The sequence below is a fragment of the Oncorhynchus tshawytscha genome, linkage group LG04, assembly GCF_018296145.1.
Source record: "Oncorhynchus tshawytscha isolate Ot180627B linkage group LG04, Otsh_v2.0, whole genome shotgun sequence".
NCBI classification, from domain to species: Eukaryota; Metazoa; Chordata; class Actinopteri; order Salmoniformes; family Salmonidae; genus Oncorhynchus; species Oncorhynchus tshawytscha.
In genome coordinates, this window is record NC_056432.1 from 7,187,788 (window position 1) to 7,199,239 (window position 11,452).

Below are 11,452 nucleotides of genomic sequence, written 5' to 3' on the forward strand. Positions count from 1 at the left end.
CCCCTCCCACCCCTCCCCTAATTGGAGTAAACTAATGAACAACGATACTTAGGCTTCTACTTCAAGATTATATATAGTATATTCATTTTACGGTAACAGTATATTTTACATTAGTTATCTTATTTTTTGGTTTGTTATTTCTAGTCCCACACATTGAACCATTAAAGGTTCCTCCAAGAACCCCTCAACTAACCAAAGGTGCAAATATTGACTAGCAACTAGCAACTAGCAACTAGCAACTAGCAAGGATCGCCAGGGTTCCTCCAGTCACCACTAATTCTAAGAATGTAGTTCACGATATCTTTGGCAGTAACCACTGTGTCCCCCACCATGACATTAAAGGCAGGGGATCTCCCTAATTTGTTATTGGATCCAAACCAGATGGACTCAGTTTTGCCCCAGGTGAAGTGACAGTTTATTGTCGGATAACCATTTACTACCATATATGAAGTTCTGCACTCGGGATTTCTTTTCAATCACTGCCTTGTGGGACAAAAGAAGTGCAGAATTATCAGCATGAAGAAAAAAAGTCCCATGAAAAGGTCATTGATGTACAACAGGAAGAGGAGGAGCCAAAGAAAGGTTCTCGGGTTTGGATAGCGATCCGTTTCACATCCACCATTTGATTATGACCCGTGAGATATTCTCTGACCCACTCCACGGTTAACCTGTTGAAACCCCAGGACTATATTTTAAACAGTAGGATGTCATCATCTACTCCGTCGAATGCTTTTTTGAAGATCTAACACGACCATTCGAAAGGAACTTTCCCCCATCCAACTCTTTGGTCAGTGGAGTAAATAAGTGTGAATCTTGACAGAAGTATTTTGACAATGTGAAACATTGAGTAAAGAAAACAGGCGTATTATCAAAACGTCATTGGTAGATCCAGTGTTCGCTTCTTCAGGGTGTTGCCTGGTTTCAGCACTCGCTGGTTTTGCAGCAAATGTATATCCACTCAGCAGGCAGCAGCTAAAGTTTAGTTCAGTGTATCTCCCAAAGTGCACTTCCTTTCCTATTCCCTGGTGGAACAGACACCCTCAGGGTGCAGCTTACCTTAAAGGCCCAGTGCAGTTAAAACCTTGATTTTTTCCCCCTGTGTTTTATATATATTTCCACACTAATGATGTTGGGATAATACTGTGAAATTGTGAAAGTTATGATAATAACTCCCTTATTCTAAGAGCTATTTGAAAATACTGTATTGGTGGGATGGTGTTCTGGCCTTCCATGGTGACATCATCATGTGGTAAATTAGTTAATAGACCAATAAGAAAGAGAGTTCCAAATCTCTCTGCCAATATCAGCTAGTTTTCCCCTCCTCACACAGACCACTCACAGACAGCAACATTTTGCTGCAGAAATGTATCTTTGCTAAGAAGCTGTTTTTTTACATATATTTTTTAACCATTTTAATGAAAACAATCACAATAAGGTACGTAATTCTTACCCAGAAAAGCGTCTGCAAAAACGGGACCTTTAACTCCCACTGCTGTAGATCACACAACACACACAACACACACACACACACACACACACACACACGCACGCACGCACACACACACACACACACACACGCGCGCGCACAGACACACGCACGCACGCACGCACGCACGAACAGACACACACACACACACACACACACACACGCACGCACGCACAGACACACACACACACACACACACACACACACACACACACACACACACACACACACACACACACACACACGCACACACACACACACACACGCGCACAGACGCACGCACGCAAGCACGCATGCACGCACGCACGCACAGACACACACACACACACACACACACACACGCACGCACACACACACACACACACACACACACACACACACCACCCACGCACGCACGCACACACACACACACACACACACACACAGCGTGTGTGTACTGACTTTGTATGGGCAGCTGATTAAGTTTGAATAGTGTGTTTACCAAGTGTGACTTCAATAATAAACCCAATCAATAAACCGGTCAGAGATGGTCATTAAACATGGCGGCGCACTGAGGTGCTCAACTCTAAAGGCTTTACAGTGGCACACAACAAAACCTTTCATTGAAGACCGTTTTCAAAAGTGCTCGCTCCTGATTTCTCTCTGTCCCTTAGAGAAGGTGTGAAAAGGTTGGTAATCGTGTCTATGACAGTTTAAAGTTGTGTCCTGTGTTGTATCCAATACAGTTAATCCGAGGAACATCGGGTATGTAGCGTGCATTCATCTGTGTCAGTCGAAGGAGCTTACCTAGCTTGTGAAGGACCTGCCTAGTTACAGGATATGCAATTACTACAGTAGTCAAGGCAATTAAAAGGCCATTAAGGCCCAGGGGAAGACAGGCTTCAACTGAACAGAGGGAAGATATTTCATAACTTCTCCTCTCATATTTGTGAGAGGGATCCTGGGGGAGGATTGAGTAGAAGACACGTAGGAACACGGAACACAGAACACGGAACACAGAACACAGAACACGGAACACAGAACACAGAACGCACTTCATCAGATTCCACATTCTGTTGACTCCATGTTGGTACATGTGTCATATTTCTCATATTGCCAGATACAGTAGTCCAAGGATGGCATGTTTTTTCAGAATGTAATTTGAAAAAAAGTAGAATAACATTTAATAATAAAAATTATATTTTGAAATCTTCTTCTACCTTTTTCCAATTTCATTCTGAAATTCAATTAGCTACTCAGATAAATTAATTCCAATTCCATGGCCAAACCAATGCCTCCCTCGTCACAACATTTAAGTGACCTCTGCTCGATCCAGAATAGCAATATAGTGAATTAATAACAGAGGAGTTTCTAAGAATTAGGTGCGGAACTTACTTAACTAGAATCCCAAGAGCTGGGTACTTGAGCCCAATTGCTCCTGTGGATAACCCTTTCCATTAATGGAGAGAACGGAACTCTGTGAACGGAACACATCTGCTATACATAGAAAGTATTTATGCAGCGTTTATCTAGTGTGCTATGGATTACAACTTCCTGTTCCTGTTCTTGTCTTTTCTGCTTCGTTGGAACTAAATGAGCGGTTGGTTTTCAGTTCCGATGATATATTATGCCTCTTCCACTATTGCTTCGATGGGAAAGGAGAGGAAATGTGTACAGATAAATGACTGGAGTCACATGGCTTTCCTGTGCTATTCGCCATAGGCTTAATATTATCTAATAATCACATTGTTGAAGTAAAGATGTGTTGTTTCTTGATTTTGTGTCTCTACAGCCATGAACTAAAGTTCCTGGTAGGTGCAGCTGAATAGGCACCCATGAATCTATTCTCTCGGACTTAGATGCCGGCCTCTTCTTTTAATGTGACTCCAGCAACGATGTGGGGGGGATAACTAAGGCTAGGGGCCTCTGCTTCTGTCCCGGGAAGATGTTCTCCAAGAACCGCTTCAATGGACAACACGGAACACCCGTTGCACCCAAAGGGGACACCAAGGAACGGGTTCGCAAAAAGAGGGCCCCCAACCCCAGGGTAGCGCTTGTCATTCGGGAGAAGATCCACCGCCTGCTCCAAGGATCCGGCCAGGAACTACCCGCCTCAGACCTTTACTATGCTGGGATCGAGGAGGAGGGGGGAGGAGAGGGACAGGAGAAGAGAAAGGAGGCCACAAATATTTTTGTAAGGTGTGGGCCCAGAGAGGAAGTTTGCTCCTCGAGGATCCCCAACTGTAAGGCACATGGAGGGGTGTCTGGGGCTTCCTGCATTGGGGAGGTGGAGCTGAACAGAGAGGGCTGTGTCAGGATCCCTTGTACTCTGCAGCACAATAGCAGAAGCCAATCTCCAGGGAAGCAGAAATTGAGTATCCCGGACGGGATTAGGACTGTCCCGGAAAGGAGACGAACACCCAAACACCAGAAATGGATCATCCCGGCAGGTATCCGGACCATTCCAGAACAGAGAAGAGAAGCCCTACACCAGAACCGGATTAGCCCAAACAGGAACAGCTCAACGTTTGCCGCAGAGGCAGGGGCAGCAGGAGGGAAGGCTGACTTCGGTCGGACCCGTGCAGATCAAAAGAGACCTGTTTCTATGGGTGACTATGTGGATTACAACTTCAACAGAACACGGCACGATACTCTGCTGGAGGTGGACGAGGAAGAAGAAGACGAGGAGGAGGAGGAAGAGGAGGAAGAGGAGTCTAGTGCCATCATCGAGCACATTCTCAAAGAGCTGAGAGGGATCAACAAAATCCAGGAGGAGATCTCGGACCTGCGAGATTACCTTTCATCCGTGCGTGGCTCTGTAGAGGAGGTGTCTTCCTGTGTGGATGCTGTGCTCCTGGAGATAGAGGGCATTCGCTCAGGAAACAAGGCTAGTGGCAGTCCAGGAGATGGGGCTTGGTCTGGGGCAGCAGGAGGCAGTGACGGATCCTCCTTCACCCCTCACCAGAGGCCTGTCAGCGCCTACGGCAATTTAGGCAGGCAGATGGTGCCTTCAGATTCCAGATTCTGCCGACCGTCCGTCTTCAGCCAAAGCCACAGCATCCACGGGATGCCAGTGGAGTTCCACTTGCCAACATTAGAAGAGAAGTCTACCACAGTCTCGCCAGGCACCGAATTAGTGGAGCCTGTTGGCCAGCAGCAGGAGGAGGATGAGCTGCCGAAACACAGCATCCCAGAGCCCAGCATGGTCAGCAAACTGAGCTGTGGGTACCTGGAGCGGCAGGACGACCAGGACTTCCCAAGCACCAGCTCCCTATCCTCAGAACACAGCATCAATTCAGAGTCGGTCCTTGAGAGACCCTCATCCAGCCACGGTGCAAGGCGTGGTGGTGCTAGAGGTGGTAGTAGGGGTGGTGGGGTGGAGAGCTGGGGTGGTGGTGGCCAAGAACATGGTGGAACTGAGAAGACTATATGGTGTGAAGAACAATGTTATTCCAGACAGAGGAGTCTGGAAGAGCAGGAAGGAGAGGGGCCTGCCTGTTTGGAGGGGACAGGGAGCTGGGATCGGTATAGGGGCTCAGATGGGTATAGTACTGGTACCCTGGCCGAGTCCTCCACAGGAAGCTCCGACCTCCACTCTCTCCACTCCTCTGGACTACACTACAACTCCCCCGCCAGCACTTCCAGTCGCGAGGAGTGGCGCTGCCATAGACGGAGGCTGCAACAACATCATGGGACTCAAGTTCCCACAGACATCCACTCAGAGTACCCCAGCCTGGGATACAAGGGTGCTGCTGATTGCTTATTTCCCCAAAGCTCTGGTTACCACTCAGTGGAAGGACATACAGAAGGAGTGGAGAGCTATGGCTACACAGCTCCCCCCACAGATCTCAGCTACACAACTGACTGCCAAGTAGATAGTTACCTGGAGAACTATTCTGGCCATGAGCACGACATGACTGAAGAGTTTACAGAGGTGACCTGTACCTGGAGCTCACTACAGGTGACCTGTACTACTGTGCCTGAAACAGACATGCCATTGGTCAGTACAGATGAAGGAGTTATGCTAGGGCACCTCCCGCGCCCTAACAGTGCAGAGATCCAAAACGTTGGTTTTAACGTGAAGCGGATCGGGCGAGCCGTGCTGGACTTCAGCTCTGCCCTGCGGGAGGCACTACGCAAGTTGGAAGGACCCGGAACCGACAAGAGTCTTGGAGATGAGACTGAGCCCACAAGCTTTTTGTTGGAGTCTCAAACAAACCTACCCCACGCAGATATGTCCCAAACGTCAAAAGAGGATGGGTTGGACCCAGGGGCCTTGGATGACACAGAGAGACTAACCCAGACCTGTGTCCTCTCCTCTGCCCCCTCAGACCCCTGCCCAGGTGAAACCCTGCCAGAGGAGGTCAGCGACGGCCACCAACAGGCTCAGGATGACCCTTACGGACCTTCTCTCCTTCCTTACTCCGGACAGGACGTTTCCCAAACAGGCCTCGACTTTGCTTCACTTGGACCAGAGCCTATGATCTCCCCGCCCAATGCAGAGGCAGAAGAAAAAGGAGCCTCTCCTCTGCCTCAGGGCCCAACACACACCCCCACTCGGAACATCTCTCTATCGCAATGCACCACTGTAGAGTCCCTCTCACTCTCCTTCTCGGCTGAGGAGTCGGCACCCCAGGAGGAGCAGAGAGACGAACCCCCATCCCTGTCGCTGCCACAGCCCGACACAGAAGACCCAAAAGTCCCAGATACGCCTGCAGCCCCAGAAGGCGAAGCAGCAAGAGATGCAGCTGGAAAGGCAGAGAGAGCAGAGGAGCACACCCTGGAGATAAGCCAGAGGGAGGTGCGGAGGCTGAAGTGCCTGAGGACCTTCCAGCAGATCCTTCGGGAGAAGAGGGAGTCACGGCGCCAGCTCATCAGCATGACCATGTCCACCTTCAAGGAGGACAACCTCATTCCAGGTAGCTATCACCTACCATCCATCGTACTGTTACTCGTAAAGCACTGTCTGGAACAAGAGCACATCTTCATCATCTGGTTATTTATTTATTAGCATGAATAACAATTTTTCATTCTATTCTCTACCTAGTCATTTTGCTATTTTACCATCACCCCCCAGCATCACTACTGTATACTCACCTCCCCAGCATCACTACTGTACCATCACCCTCCCAGCATCACTACTGTACCATCACCCTCCCAGCATCACTACTGTACACTCACCCCACCAGCATCACTAATGTACCATCACCCCCTCCCAGCATCACTAGTGTACCATCACCCTCCCACCATCACTACTGTATCATCACACTCCCAGCATCACTAATGTACCATCACTCCCCAGCATCACTACTGTACCATCCCCATCCCAGCATCACTACTGTACCATCCCCACCCCAGCATCACTACTGTACCATCTCCCCCCACCCCAGCATCACTACTCTACCATCCTCCCCAGCATCACTATTGTACCAAACCCCGGCATCAGTACTGTACCATCTCCTTAGCATCACTATTGTACCAACCCCTCCCAGCATCACTACTGTACCATCCCCACCCCAGCATCACTACTGTACCATCTCCCCCACCCCAGCATCATTACTCTACCATCCTCCCCAGCATCACTATTGTATACTCACCCCGGCATCACTACTGTACCATCCCCCAGCATCACTATTGTACCAACCCCCAGCATCACCACTGTACCACCCCCCCCCAGCATCACTATTGTACCAACCCCCAGCATCAATACTCTACCACCCCCCAACATCACTACTGTACCATCCCCCCAGCATCAATACTGTACCATCCCCTCCCCAGCATCACTATTGTCTATTGTACCATCACCCCCTCCCCAGCATCACTACTATACCATCCCCTCCCCAGCATCACTATTGTCTATTGTACCATCACCCCCCAGCATCATTATTGTACCATCCCTCTCCCAGCAGTTGTTATTGCTAATGGATTGGCTGGAAGGACTTATGTTATTTTAATTGTACTGCTAAGCTGATGACTCTCTTTGTCTCTCTGTTTCTGTCTCTTTCCTCTCTCCTCTCTCCTCTTTCTCTCTCTTCTCACTTATCTCTCTCCTCTCTCCTCTCTTCTCTTTCTCTCTCCTCTCTTCTCTTTCTCTCTCCTCTCTTTTTCTCTCTCTCCTCTCTTCTCTCTCTCTCATCTCTTCTCTTTCTCTCTCTCCTCTCTCTCTCCTCTCCTCTCTCTCCTCTCTTCTCTTTCTCTCTCTCCTCTCTCCTATCTTCTCTTCTCTCTCTCCTCTCTTCTCTTTCTCTCTCTCCTCACTTCTCTTTCTCTCTCACCTCTCTTCTCTTTATCTCTCTCCTCTCTCTCTCTCTCTCTCTCTCTCTCTCTCCTCTCTTTCTCTCTCTCCTCTATCCTCTCTTCTCTCTCTGTCCTCTCTTCTCTTTCTCTCTCTCCTCTCTCCTCTCATCTCTTCTCTCTCTCCTCTCTTCTCTTTCTCTCTCTCCTCACTTCTTTCTCTCTCACCTCTCTTCTCTTGATCTCTCTCCTCTCTCTTCTCTCTCCTCTCTTCATCTCTCTCCTCTCTTCTCTTTCTCTCTCTCCTCTATCCTCTCTTCTCTCTCTGTCCTCTCTTCTCTTTCTCTCTCTCCTCTCTCCTCTCATCTCTTCTCTCTCTCCTCTCTTCTCTTTCTCTCTCTCCTCACTTCTTTCTCTCTCACCTCTCTTCTCTTGATCTCTCTCCTCTCTCTCTCTCTCTCCTCTCTTCATCTCCCTCCTCTCTTCTCTTTCTCTTTCCTCCCTTTCAGATGGAAGTCGACATGACGATCAGGTCTCTTTTCTCAAGTCAATGTCTTTATGTGCATGTCCTCATAACATGTTTGTGTGCTTTGACGTTGACCATTCTTGCTCATGAGTTATAACATTTTATACTACTGTGTTACATGGCAACAACATGGACAGTAGTATTGCCTACATTGCTTCCTTAGTTTGGTTTGTCTCTTGTTGGTGATTTGACCTTTGACCCTTTATAATGTTGCCACTTCACGCAGGGTCTTCTTGTTTTCGTTGTTAAAGGAGTTGAGGGAACATTAAAGGAGTTGAGGGAACATTAGAGGAGTTGAGGGAACATTAAAGGAGTTGAGGGAACATTAAAGGAGTTTAGGGAACATTAGAGGAGCTGAGGGGACATTAAAGGAGTTGAGGGAACATTAGTGTAGTTGAGGGAACATTAAAGGAGTTGAGGGAACATTAAAGTTGAGGGAACATTAAAGGAGTTGAGGGAACATTAAAGGAGTTGAGGGAACATTAGTGTAGTTGAGGGAACATTAAAAAGTTGAGGGAACATTAAAGGAGTTGAGGGAACATTGGTGTAGTTGAGGGAACATTAAAGTAGTTGAGGGAACATTAAAGGACTTGAGGGAACATTAAAGTTGAGGGAACATTAAAGGAGTTGAGGCAACATTAAAGGAGTTTAGGGAACATTAGAGGAGCTGAGGGGACATTAAAGGAGTTGAGGGAACATTAGTGTAGTTGAGGGAACATTAAAGGAGTTGAGGGAACATTAAAGTTGAGGGAACATTAAAGGAGTTGAGGGAACATTAAAGGAGTTGAGGGAACATTAAAGGAGTTGAGGGAACATTAAAAAGTTGAGGGAACATTAAAGGAGTTGAGGGAACATTAAAGGAGTTGAGGGAACATTAAAGGAGTTGAGGGAACATTAGTGTAGTTGAGGGAACATTAAAGTAGTTGAGGGAACATTAAAGGACTTGAGGGAACATTAAAGTTGAGGGAACATTAAAGGAGTTGAGGGAACATTAAAGTTGAGGGAACATTAAAGGATTTGAGGGAACATTAAAGTTGAGGAAACATTAGAGGAGTTGAGGGAACATTAAAGGAGTTGAGGGAACATTAGTGTAGTTGAGGGAACATTAAAGGAGTTGAGGGAACATCAGAGGAGTTGAGGGGACATTAGTGTAGTTGAGGGAACATTAAAGGAGTTGAGGGAACATAAAAGGAGTTGAAGGAACATTAAAAAGTTGAGGGAACATTAAAGGAGTTGAGGGAACATAAAAGGAGTTGAGGGAACATAAAAGGAGTTGAGGGAACATTAGAGGAGTTGAGGGAACATTAAAAAGTTGAGGGAACATTAAACTAGTTGAGGGAACATTACAGATGTTAAATGAGTCTCTCTTTCTCTGTCTCTCTCTTTCTCTGTCTCTCTTTCTCTGTCTTTGTCTGTGTATCTCTTTCTTTGTCTATCTCTGACTATATCTTTCTCTGTCTCTCTTTCTCTGTCAATCTCTTTCTCTGTCTCTCTTTTTCTGTCTAGTTTTTTCTCTCTTCCTCTGTCTCTCTCTTTCTCCCTCTGTCTTTCTCCCTCTATCTTTCTCCCTCTGTCTTTCTCTGCCTCTCTCTTTCTCTGTCTCTCTCTTTCGATGTCTCTCTCTTTCTCTGTCTATCTCTTTCTGTACCTTTATCTCTTTGTCTTTCTCTGTCTGATATAATGTGGGCATGCTATATTATTATAACTTCTATAAGAACTGTCGGTCTCAGTGGCTAAACATCTGACCTTTGACCTCTATTACAGGGCCGAGACAGAGATGGAGAGCCCAGCAAGCACCCGTGGGCCAAGCCTGCGTCAGTGACACTGCCCCTGTGTGTGTGTGTGTGTGTGTGTGTGTGTGTGTGTGTGTGTGTGTGTGTGCGTGTGTGTGTGTGTCTGAACATACTCCTGTAATTATAACCTCTAATATATTTGATCCTGTGTTTTTGTTTTTATTTTGTTGTTTATAACTGTGTGTGTTTAGTGGTGCCACGCCCTTTGGGATCGACAGTATGCCTGACCTCCGCAAAAAACAGCCTATCCCCCTGGTCGGCGAGCTGGTGAGTTCTTTTGACCCCTCAACCCTGCCCTCTTACCTACTGTCATTTTGACCTTTCACCCCTGAATTTACAGTACCTCAGACAAACAGAATAACATCTGTGGAAGTAAATGAATAGTTAAATAAGATGTCTATTAAGGTAAAGTAATATATTACAAAATAATAATGTCTTTCTCTCCCTCTGCCCTCTCTCTCTCCCTCTGCCCTGTCTCTCTCTCTCTCTCTGCCTGCCCTGTCTCTCTCTGCCCTGTCTCTCTCTCTCTCTCTGCCTGCCCTGTCTCTCTCCCTCTGCCCTGTCTCTCTCTCTGCCTGCCCTGTCTCTCTCTCTCTCTCTCTCTCTCTGCCTGCACTGTCTCTCTCTCTCTCGCTGCCTGCCCTATCTCTCTCTCTTCCCTCAGACAATGGTAAGTGTCAGTGAGTTTTCTCCTCCTGGTTTTAGCCATTTGTCCTTCCAATCCCAGGGACATGAATGTCTAAATACCAGTATAATACTGTATGATAGCATGGACACACACACACACACACACACACACACACACACACACACACACACACTTTATGTACACACAATAAACAACATCATTAAGTCTACGATACACATACAGAAGGAGACAAAGACAGGCAGATCCTCTCTGTTTGGGAAACACAAGCTGGGTGTCACGACCGCACACATTGACAACAACAAGGCAACAACACTCTTAGCTCAACAGTCAAACCGCAGAGAGAGAAAGTAGACCTGAGCTTTAGTCAACGTGTTCCTGGTACTCCACAAAGTCAAGTAACCATCTGCTCTTCTCTTTGTTAAAAGGAAAAAAACTATCTGCTGTTACGTTATGAAACGAGTCTGGCGCCTTACTTCACGTTAACAAAATACACTCCAATTAGAATCCCGTCCAACGCTTCTCCCACACACACAAGCTGTCGTATGTTTAACACACCTCATACGGACCGTGATTACGATGGCAGAGTGGTCTCTTAGTTTGTCTCCTGTTTTTCTCCTCAGAGCATTCTAGCCATTTAGCATGGAGCGGCTAACAGTTTCAAAGCTGTTTGATTAGCAGGTCTAGCAAGACACAGACAGAGAGACAGACAGACAGAGACAGAGAGACAGAGAGACAGAGAGACAGACAGAGACAGAGAGACAGAGAGACAGAGAGACAGAGAGACA

At 47.0% G+C, this 11,452-nt stretch overlaps 1 pseudogene; it reads left to right on the forward strand.

Moving 5' to 3' along the window:
• The first annotated feature begins 3,264 nt into the window (after positions 1-3,264).
• The window catches only part of LOC121846407, a 78,439-nt pseudogene continuing 70,251 nt past the window's right edge, over positions 3,265-11,452 (forward strand).